Below are 12404 nucleotides of genomic sequence, written 5' to 3'. Positions count from 1 at the left end.
TTCATATCCACTCTCATAAAGTAGGGATAATCCACCCTTCTACATTAGCATACACAGCATGGAACTGCATATTATAACCTAAATTATCTTATTGTTATAGTCATAGCTTGAATGGGAAAAGCTCTTGTATAGGTTTTATTTTATCTGGCTTCTGCATCATGCATTATTACTATGCAGAAATATACAATTTGGAGGGTGTGTGACTAGTGGCTAATGTACGCATGTAACCATGTCAGCTCAGCAGCCACAGTTATTATTCTAAAGTGCATTTGGACAGTGGTGGTTGCTCGTCGTTGCAACAAGACATTTTAGCCGGCTAGCAGTGGTCCAAACTATTTGATGGAGAGGTTAGCTACTGTCTGACGTTAGCTACTGTTATGCATAATCTTACCTGCTACTTATCGACCGTACCAGCGTCTCAGCTTGGACATCCTTCAATGACAACATCGAGACCTCCAGGACATCTCTCTCAAGACACAACATTTTATAAGTTGGACTCCTCGTAATGCAGTTGTTTCGTGAGATGCTCATCTTGGCAGCACACGCTTTCAACTTCAGTTTCCATCGGGATACAATATCCACAGCGGCACCAGGCAGTATTCCCAACGCGGCCATCATCATCTTCAGGCATGTTTTGCGCACCACTTTCTCCATCATCGTCCGGCTTATTTTTATAACGTGATTTTTTCTGTGGTTTATCTAAATACTAATTTGATGATATGATTATGTTTATATCGCCATTCAGCATCTCCTCTTTAACACATTAAGGATATTGGGGTAAAATCTTGGAATAAGCTTGTCAATGCATGTCAACTCTCAAAGGAAATCACTGGAGTTACACTTAACCCAGACAGATAACAGCCTGGAACTAAACAATAGCACAGGTCCATCCTGGGCCCTATACAGACAACTTCTGCTACTCAAAAAAAGGAAAGTGTCTTTAGAATAGAATAGAATAGAATAGAAATTAGAATAATAAAACGAATCAAATCAAGTTGCCTAGGATAAGCGTAGAGTAAAATAGAATAAAAATGGAATAAAATATACAGTAAATAAATACAGTAAAAATATACTGAGGTCTACAGTACTGTAGGTGTAATATTGCACAGTGCTGTTTCAAACTAAGTCCAGGAAGATGGTAACTGCCACTCTGTGCTCAGTGATGCAGTGAGGCACAGTGATGCATTGTATAGTCTGATGGCTGTTGGAATGAAGGACTTCCTGTGCCGTTCAGTGCTGCATTTGGGTAGTGTGAGCACTGAACATGCTCCTCCTGTCAGCCAAGTCTGTGTATAGTGGGTGGGAGGGGTTTCCCTGATGGCCTGGAGCTTAGCAAGGCTCCTCCTCTCCGCCACCCTCGCTAGGGAGTCCAGCTCCACCCCAACCACGCTACTGGCCTTCCTGACCAGCTTATCCAGCCTGTTTGTGTCCCCTGCTCTCAGTCCGCTGCCCCAGCAGGTCACAGCGTACAAGAAGGCGCCCGCCACCACCGACTCATAGAACATCCTCAACATCCTTGTACAGACATTGAAGGATCTCAGCCTTCTGAGGAAGTAGAGTCGGCTCTGGCCCTTCTTCTCTGCGTGTTAAACTTTTGACCCGTTCAGTTTGTTGTCGATGTGCACACCGAGATATTTGTACACCTCAACCATGTCCACATCAACTCCCCTGATGGAAACGGGGGTCACAGGTGCACTCCTCCTCCTCCCCAGCTCCACAACCAGATTTATAGTTGATATGTTAATGTTTTTCTCCAGCTAAATGGTCCAGGTTGAGTATAGAAGCAACAAGGGCAAGATGATCCCAAATGCAACCTTAGTCAGTTGAATGGTCCCCATCTGCAAGCTAGGCAAGTACCATTTTGCATTGATAGAGACAGAGATCCACTGCCATTTCAGGTCCATTATTCAGTAAAGTTAATACAGATCCCTCCATCATTTTGACTCCATAGATCAATCACGTGAGCCCAAAGTTTTAGAATGAAGTAGACGGTTACCTGAGGTATATCATTATGGCCATGTTACTCAGTTAAGTCAATACAGAGGTGCCCACCATTTTGGCTCAATATGGGGGACAAAGTACTTCCCAGGACTCTGTGTGATCATGGGAGCAATCTTCGAGTGGGGCATTAGGGACATGTTGCCATACTCTCGCAGGAAGGGGAGCACCTCCAACAGGAAATTATAGAAGTCTGTATGAATGCCAAACCCCCTTTGCAAGCAATAAAGAGAGGTTATTTTTTAAGCCTGTGCTTATCAATGAGAGCACTGTAATGTCAATGGTAATAATAATTATTATAGAAGAGTGAATCAAGACAACACGCGTTAATGTCCCCATGGGCCGGACACGTCTTCTTTAAACAAGTCAAGAAAAAACATCACAATGAATCAAGAACAAAACAAAAACACCATAAAGTCCAAACATTTTTGAATAAATAAAATAAATGAATGGATTGCAACACTCCCAGACATACCCCATGCGAAGGTAAGGAAAAACTCACTAAAACCTATCAATAGGAAAAAATGCACCACAGGCAATGTGGAGGAGAGAAAACTTAGAAGGACCATTCAAGGGGGGATCTCCCTTCTTAGATGTCGTGATAGTAGTGTTGCAATAAAATAGGCGAAACAGTTGGTAAGTATGCACATATACGTGTAATGAAACACAAATAAGTGCATGCAATAGCAACTGAACATTTTGAGTTGCTTAAACATGATGATACACAAGTCATATAGCAACATGGCAATTATACCTACAGCTACTCACAATGGACCTCATGCTCAAACGGTCAAAGTTATAAACTTCTCAGAGCGATTTTGGCATGATCGAGGAATTTCTTTTTGGAGATTCGTTCGTAGCTATGAACAGGATTTACGAACGCGGAAAAGGCAGTTGTAGATAGAACAGACAGACTGACACTGTGCCTGTGTTCTTAACCTGTTAAGGGCTACCGTATATGTCACAAATGTATCAGTACTAAATACCTATATGTCCCTATGCCATAAATGTCATGTATGTTGAGTATGTCATAAATGTCAATATGAATTGAAAATGGGGGACCCTGATGTAAACAAGACAAACGACTTTCTCTGGTCTGCATCCCCTTAACAATTGTGTGTATTGAGCCGTACTGTATTGTACCCATTCTGCAATCTGTTAAATAAAGTGTTCATTCATTCATTTGGGAGAAATAACTGTCCTATGAAACTAATTATAATGTTTGATACAAATTACAGTTTGCAACCATTTCCTCAGTAGAACATAAAGACACATCTTCATCCAAATAATTGTATATTGAGTATCTGCCATTACAGAGTTCCAATCTGATATTTGTATTTTCCTAGATAATATAGCAGCACAGTGCACAATTAAAACCAATCCAATGTAGGTAAGATGTGCTTGGAAATTTAACAGCTCTGCCTAAAGAAATAGCCTACATCACAGCTTTCTCTGAATGGTTTTAATTAATTGTTTAACAAAAAAATATCTGAATTTGATCTGGCTTAATACCAATCACACTGTCTCATGTTGCCAGTAGTAGTAGATTGCTAGTCAACTGCCACCTACATGGTAACCGGAGTTGGTTGGGCTTGACGTGCCGGGACAGCTTGTACACAACCTTAAGCCTGTCTGGTCTCATGTGGTGTGAGTCTGTAACCCATTACCTGGAAGACACTAGGTTTAGGGGAGAGGACTAACAAACCAACTCCACCCCTTCCAATGGCCAGCAATGGGCTAGCAACCCTATTCTGTAAAAAAACCGATATGCTATGGAAACGGCAACAAAAGAAACCACAACATCTGGATATAAAGGCCCACATGAGTACCAAACTCGTACGACCGCCTCCAATGAAAGCCCTCGGGAAGTTGGTGGCGTGAAAAAGTGGGTCCTGAACACCAAAACCGAACGTTCTAACCATGTTTGAAGCCGGGAAATTGGCACAAATCACCAACTAAATGAGACACTACAACCTTAACATCCTCGGGATAAGCGAAGCGAGATGGACCGATTCAGGGTCAATCAAAACAAATACTGGAGAAACAGTCCTATGCTCTGGGCGAGACGATGGCCGGCATCATGAAGGGGTTGCCATCATTCTCCAAAAGGGCATAGAGAAATCACTCATTGAATGTAAACCCATCAACAATAGAATAATAACAGCCAGATTCAAGGGACAATATAACAAAAAGAGGATATGGAGAGGGCTTCAGCGTTCTTGGTTTTGTTTCGGTAGGTGCTCTTTGGATTAAATCCGGGGTAGGATTCGTTATAAAAAAGTTGAGATCCAAGGCAGCTCTACAAGTTTTAAAATGCCTTTATTTTATGGCTCACATTATTTAGAGAATTTTAAAATAAACCGACATGTTTCGGCCTACACAGGGCCTTCAGGGTGTTGATAACTGCGACCAAACAAAACTGTGACTAATAAAGAAAAAAGAAAAAACAGAACTCTGGGAGAGACTAATTACAATGCGGGGGACAGCTGGTGTTAAATGAATGGAGGCACAGCATATACTTAACATGACATAGTTAGAAAAGGGTCAGTAAAGAATATAATCTACTTAATGGTAGGCTATGTCAACGTGGAAGGAATATACAATAATACTAAATATATATAAAATAAAAAATGAAATCCAGCTGTGGTGCTTCCGGGTTGGCCGACCGTCCATACTAACACAATTGGCAGTGTTAGCGGGTGGGAAACCCGGCGAGGGTGGGTCCTGGTCATTGTAAAACAGCGACTCCTACAGTTCGGTTGGGGCGCCTGCACAGCAAGGGAAGGATCTGGGAGAGGTAGTGTGACCTTCCACACGTTACACTCTCCCAGTGAGAGTCCGTGCTGCCAGGTGAAAAGAACCGGTGGGCTGGGTACACATGTGTCGGAGGAAGCATATGATAGTCTCCGCCCTCCCGGACCGACGGTAGGGGGTAGAGTGCGCAACGACCAGGAAGGGGATTGGGAATTGGCATAACGACTAACATTGGGATGGGAGAAAATCGGAAAAAGAAGGAGGAAAAAGATAATAAAATAAAAAATAAAAAAAATGAATACATTTTTACACTCAAATACTTTACACTCAAAGTATTGCATCAACATAAGGAAATTAGTCAAATCAAACATAGAATAGAAAAAAATTATAGATAAAATATAAAAAATAACAAAAATAACAATGTAAGAGCAATGAGTAATGCAAGAAAATTAAAAGAATACTATATAATAAAGTAACCTACTTAGCCTATAGAAATGACCACATGTCCATGGAGTCGTTTAAACCTGGGAATGAGGTGGCCTGTAGTCTATCAAAATACAGAAAAAGATAATAATGAACAATGCAAAAATAAATAATAAAGTGTCCTACTTGGCCTATAGAAATGACACCATGTCTATGGATTCATTTAAACCTGGGAGTGAGGTGGCCTGTAGTCTATCGATCCAGCGGTTTTCTTTCTGGTTTAGTATTCTCTGTCTATTTCCTCCCCTAGACGTGAGCGGAACACTGTCAATGCCGATAGCTGTAAACAAAACAGAGGCACTTTGGTGAGCATCTTGAAAATGTTTAGCCATTGCATAATCCATATTGTTTGTTTTGATAGCATATTTATGATCAGCCAGTCGATCAAGTAGGCGGCGTTTCCTACGACCAACATAAAAAGAGTCACATTTAGAACAGGACAGTATATAAATAACATGTGTAGTTTGACAATTAATTAAGCTATTAGATGTATATGTCTGTTTGGTAACTGGGTGGGTAAACCCTTTAGATCTTACCACCACATCACATTGTTTGCAGTGACCACATCTATATGTTCCTATAGGAGGCTTGGGTAACCATGTAGATTTGACATCAGCCGGTAGATGGCTTCGTACTAATTTATCTCCGAGATTGGGGGCTCTCATAAATGTACGGGGGCGGGGGGGGGGGTCAGGGAATATGTTAGACAGGGCCTCATCACATTGGATCAGGCTCCAATTATTTTTAATTATATTGCGAACAGCAAGGGCCTTAGTGCTATAAGTGATGGAGAAAAACACCCTATCGGTTTTCTCTTTTAGTCTCTTTCTTTTTAAGAGAGAGTCGCGTTCTACAGTAGTGGCTTCTGATATAGTGTTATGTGTATAGCCACGTTCTCTGAAGCGATCATACATTTCTTCGCTCTTTTCTGTAAAGTCAGCTTCACTGTCACAGATTCTACGTACTCTTTTAAATGGCCTTAGGGAACATTGTTGATCAGAGTAGAGGGATGGAAGCTCTCTGCATGTAATATAGTATTTGTATGCGTTAACTTCCTGTACAACGACGTATGTAGGTCACCATTCGAATCTTTAGTGATTTCTAAGTCCAGAAAATAGATTTGATCAGGACTAAAATCTAGAGACAGTTTTATATTCGGGTTGGTGTTGTTAAAATAAATATGAAATGATTTCAATTCATCAATAGTGCCTTTCAACCACATAATGACGTCATCTATATATCTGGCCCACCAGATGATCTTATCTTTAAATACGTTTTGAGTGTTGAACACATAATCCTCCTCCCATTTTCCCATAAACAAGCCTGCATATGAAGGGCTAAAACATGCACAGCCTTTTACCTGTCGATATTTTATCCTGAAATAAAAATGCATTGTTAAGTAAAGTAAATTTAGTTAGTTCGACCAAAAAATCTGTAGGGGGGTCCTGTGAGTCAGTGCAAGTATCTAAAAAGTGTCTCATGGCATGCCTTGGTCATGGGCAATACTGGTGTAAAGGGCTTCTACATCCATTGTCATCAAGTAGGTGTCTGGTCCAATATTGCCTTGCTCTTTGATTTTATTAAGAACATCTGTAGTGTCCTGCAAATAAGCTGGAAGCGTTTGAAGTAATGGCTTAATAAAAAAATCTACGTATTTTGATATAGGTTCAGTTAGGCTATCGTTCCCTGAAATCACTGGTCTCCCTGGTGATTCAGTAAGGTTCTTATGTATCTTAGGCAGTGGCGGCTCTGCCACTAGGGGCGCACGGGCGCCGCCCCACCTGCTGTTAAATCAGAGAAGAAGAAAATAAAACTTTTTAGTTTTTTGTTTTATAGCCCTGTTTAAAATGAATAATATTTACTCATTTTAAGTATGTTTGTATTTCCAATGCACAATATAACGTTATTATCTAAAATAAAAAACACTCGTTTTCCTGAGCAGGAAGTGACTCCCGTTTTTTTTTTTTTTTTATTTTTTCGTATTTCTCGGCCCGGGCTAGACGCGATAGCGCTCTGACTGCGCGTCACAGTTTGATCGCTGTATCCGTCACAGCCAATCAGTGCATAACGCGTTGTGCGTTGAAATATGACTATTATGTTGGAATCCGGGCGCGATTTGAAGCGGTCTAGCCAGTAGCGTCAAGAATTTCTGTAGCCGCATTTCGCGGAGACGCTCTCTGATTGGCCGACGCCAGTATTTTTTTCCGTAGCAGAATTTCACAGAGACGATCTCTGATTGGCCGAATCCAATTTCCAATGTTCCAATTCTAGCTTATTCCTAGGTTGGTCCGTTGGTAGTTGTGTTGTTGTGAGATGCAGGCAGCTGTTTGTCTTAGAGCGTGCCGTGACTGCAAGTTCTTTAGACTGTTAAGCTTAGGCACTCTTTCAAAGTTGGTTAAGGTTAGAGTTTGTCTTAGAGCATGGCGATAGAACGCCAGGTAGTTTGCAGTCTGTTCGAGCGGAAATGGACAAAGGAATGAAGTACTTGTGTTGTGTGGTGCTGCTAACTGCTAACAAGCTAACACTTGGCTAACAAGCTATATGGCGGATGCAGTCTGGACACAGTGGACAGTGGTCTGGAATACATCAACAGTGGATTATACACTACTTTATCAAGGCAAGCCCTCCTGCCCTGGACGTGTCAACTAAACAGTGAGTCTCTCTCTCTCTCTCTCTCTCTCTCTCTCTCTCTCTCTCTCTCGCTTTTGGATTGAAAATACGTGGATTATGGCTTGTTCAATATCGTCTATGTTTGAATGAATGAATGAATGAGAACTTTATTAACAGATTGCAGAATGGGTACAATACAGTACGGCTCAATACACACAATTGTTAAGGGGATGCAGACCAGAGAAAGACGTTTGTCTTGTTTACATCAGGGTCCCAGATTTTCGATTCATATCGATAGTTTAATAGCTAGCCTTGGCTCGTTTAACAATATGCAAAATATGTGTATAGCCCTGTACTCATACTGAAGTTATTCTTGGTATATAATAGGTCTGATTGTGTAACGAATCGATTCCACGTCGCGCTGTGTGTGAGAGAGAGAAGGAGAGAGGGAGAGATCTGCGTGTGTTTGGAGACGGAGCGAGTTTTGTTTCTAACTTTTCTATTTATATATTGTGTTTCAAGTTGTGAATTAGACTATACTTTATTTGACTGGTTGTGTGTTGTTGTAGTAACAGCTGAGCGACTCGTTCATAAGAGCCGATTCATTGCCGTGAGCGTGAGTCGAATCGCTCACGTCTTGCCATGAGTCGGTTGCGTGGTGTACATGTTTGCAAAATGTTTGGTATAGCGCCCCTAGTGGCGAAGCATCCACGAGCCGCTACTGATCTTAGGCGATAAATAGAAGGATGCCATACGAGGGTTAGAATTGTATAAGAACTTAAATTCTTGGTCAGAGATAAGGTTATCATCTTTTGACCTAGCTAGGAAATCTTTAAGTTCTTCTGCTAATATAGTTGACGGGTTAGAAGTAAGAGGGAGATAAAAAGTAGTGTCCTGAAGTTGTCGGGACACCTTCTTAATGTATTGTTCTAGACCCCAAACCACTATGGCTCCTCCCTTGTCGGCTCTAAGAAAGTTCTTAGAGGGCATCTCGTTCGTTTTTAGTCAAATTATGGTAAACATATATCTTGCTATTAGTTAATTTCTTTACTTCATAATAAACTTTTTTCTCGAATGTGCTCTAAGTCATTCTACAGAAAGGCACACTTTTCTGTCCCCAGCCTTTGCAGAAAGCATACACTTTAAACAGACTTTGTAGTGACATTTAATTTATATATTTGAATAATGTAAAATGTTCTTTGAACAATTATACCTATTTGAGGCAAGAATTGGGCAATATTTGTTTTTAATAAATTATATGAAATTCCAAGTACAAGAAAAGTGCTTGTCCCCAATGTCATGTATTGAGGTTTAGGGGCATATTTAGAGTTTACAAATATATTTCTCTCCCATTTTAAATGCAAGAATGTATACACCACTATCACATGTATGAAGTGGCTAACATAAAAAAATTAAATACCAACTAAATATTATAAATAATATAATGGAAATAGCTGTCCGCTGGTGTCATGTCACTGGTGTTACCACTTAACAAAAATCCCTATTCTGAAAAAATCCAAAGACTTGTGACATCACTTCCTACTTCCTACGTCCTACTTCCTGAAGAACTGTGAAGAAAGGTACATTGTCAGTCTGCTGTCTTTTTTCAAATGTTGGAAATGTTCTCATTTAGCTAGAGTCACTGGTATGGCCTATTTTTTAAGAAGATATCAATACTCAATAATCAATACAAATTGATTAAATTACATATTTTAGTGAGTTTAGCATGATTAGCAACATGTGATTTGAGGTACTGTAGCTGCCATTTTGTAAAATACAGATTTCATGAAAATGGTCACTGGTGTATGACCAGTAACACCAGTGACTATCTTGTGTAAATAAGCTTTAGTAAAAGCTTTTAAAGAAGTTGTTATGCATACAATATAACTCATTAGTACCCATTTCATGATCACAACTAAATATAAATATAAATTATATAAATAAATATATATATAATATATATATATAAAATAAATATATATATATAAATATATAAATAACTAAAGTTATTTGACTTAATGTCAGTGATAATCTTTGGTTTTGTACTAAATACACCATTTTCTATCTCAAATAAGTAATTGATATTGAATAAAACAATCTTTAGTGTTCTTTGTGTCACTGGTGTTTTATTGTGTCACTGGTGTTACTGTGTTTTTTTTGGGTCATATGAAATCAAAAGTGTCACATTTGACTCATTCTTTGCTTCATTCAAGAGTTAGGATGTTAAAGATACTATCATTACATTTGTATGACTGTCCTTCATATATTGTTATTATTATAGCAAAGATATGATGGTGTAAATAAGCAAACGTCACACAATTACACTTTTCACAAACCTGATTAAAATAAATAAATACATAATCTCCAAATGTTTTGCATTATCATTATCCTACTGTGCCTCTGACTTTATGTGCAGAATAGATTGTGAAAAAAACATTTCTAAAAAGACTTTAATATTGTTAAAGGTATGAGGTAACACCAGTGACAAAAAGATGGCACAAGCATTCTTTAAGTCAAAGTAAATATATTTTTTGAATCATTAAGCTCTCATTTATGTGGATTCATAAAGTCAAAGGGTTAACCAATATTGTAACTTAAGTTTAAATGTAGGAAAATTAACGTTAGGTTATGTATATCAGGGGTTCCCAAACTTTTCAGGCCAGGACCCAGAAAATAAGGCGTCCGAGAGCCGCGGCACAATGCACATCGTCAGGCTTTTTTTTATTTTTTATTTTTTTTCAGTCGACTGATTTTTTAAGCCAAATATCACTTCAATCCTATTAAGTTAGTTCAAGTTAGTTATTCATTTATATGTGCTATTTATGAGAGGGCTAACTTGTTGCATAATAATAATAATAATAGCCTCATTAAAATACTATTGTTGCTTCGGTTGTTTTCAGCGTTTTATGTGCATAATCTGTTATTTAGTTTGAAATGTTCGTTGAAATAAGTAGATTTTTTTGTTTTTGTTTATTTATTAAGTTAATATAAAACCATATAGTCACATTTTAGAATACAATAGAATAGAATACAACTAGAAACACTGTCCTGGCCTGCTTCTAAGTTCAGTGGCCTGACAAAAAAAAAAAAAAAAAAATTGTATTTTTTATTTATTTTTTAATCATCTCGCGGCCCACCCGTGGCTGCTCGCGGCCCACCTTTGGGTCGCGACCCCGACTTTGGGAACCACTGATGTATATAACCAAGTTCTGTTAATACTAGTGACGCTCAGCGTCATATTGCATATATCTCGCTTCAGCGTATATACACTGAATACATTTCAAAATGTACCTTTACATGCCAGCATTCATCTGGCCACCCCCCCATCCGCTTACCTACATAAGCAGGGATGGGACCACACACTCATCTCCTTCCCAACAAATTTCACCACAATGAAAAATCAAGGGCCGCAGCGGCGTCTAGACGCTGAGCGTCACTAGTATTAACAGAACTTGGTTATATACATAACCTAACGTTCTGTGTCATACTAGCTCCCGCTCAGTGTCATATTGCATAACAGGAGCTGAGCGGGAGCTAGAAGCTCGACAAATGAACCCCGCTGAGGCCCCCCACAACCATCAGATCAGGGAGGACCGAGCCCCCCCGACCCCCCCTAATGGGGGGCACCCCCCCTATTGGAGGTTTCCCGGGAGGGCGACGGACCCGACCGTGTGAAGAGGCACTCAAGCAACTCAACGCACAGGGTGAGCAGACCGTGGCCTGACCCCACGACTACACACACGCACAACCCGCATGCCACCCGGGAACGAACGGAGGGATCAACCTTGTTACTGCCCCCAGAATCACGGGGTCAAGGGCAAACCCAACCCCGTGGCAAGGCCGTAGCAGCGGAGCGCGAAGGAAGACCCAGACCCACCGAAGGGACTGGATCCCCTGGAAAACGGGGGCCCGGAGAGGTCAATGACACCAGGCATCAAGACCCCACCAGGCGGTCACTTAGTGACACTGCCCCCCACATCGCCAGCGTATTCGGATAAGGCCCCTCTTCTCCAGAGCGGGCCCTTTCCCCCCAATAGCACACCGCCTGGCACACTGACCATGCAGAACAGGCAGTCAGCATGGCCGTAAGCACACAAAAAGGTTAACCAACGGAAGCAGGCAGTGCACAGGGGAAAACCAGGCAACAGGCTGTAACCTGAGCCTGGAGCACTGCGGACGAGACAGGCACCAAAGGAGTCAGCTGAAAACAGCCGCCCCGGCGGAAGGGGCGTATGCTGGCGTTGTTGCATGACCAAGCCTCCATTTAAAAAAAAAAACCACCCAGAGGGGTTGAGGCAGAGAAGGCTGACACGATTGGCAGACGTCATGAACGTGCAGGGGCACCCTCAACCGGGTAACCCGGGAGTTGACACTGCTCCAACACACCAGGGAATCAACCACCTTGGTGTTACCCAATGCGGTCGTTGTTCCTATAACCCCTCAAGAAAAAACTCCAAAACACACCTGCGGGTATACACCGGCTATACCGCAGTACAAGTGTTTCAGTTTTCAAAAAAGGGTTAACCCAGGCCTACGGGTCGACGAAACATTACTTCGGA

This window comes from Notolepis coatsorum (assembly GCF_963971535.1).
Source record: "Notolepis coatsorum genome assembly, chromosome: 20".
Classification (NCBI taxonomy): Eukaryota; Metazoa; Chordata; class Actinopteri; order Aulopiformes; family Paralepididae; genus Notolepis; species Notolepis coatsorum.
Note: the sequence above shows the minus strand (reverse complement) of the source record.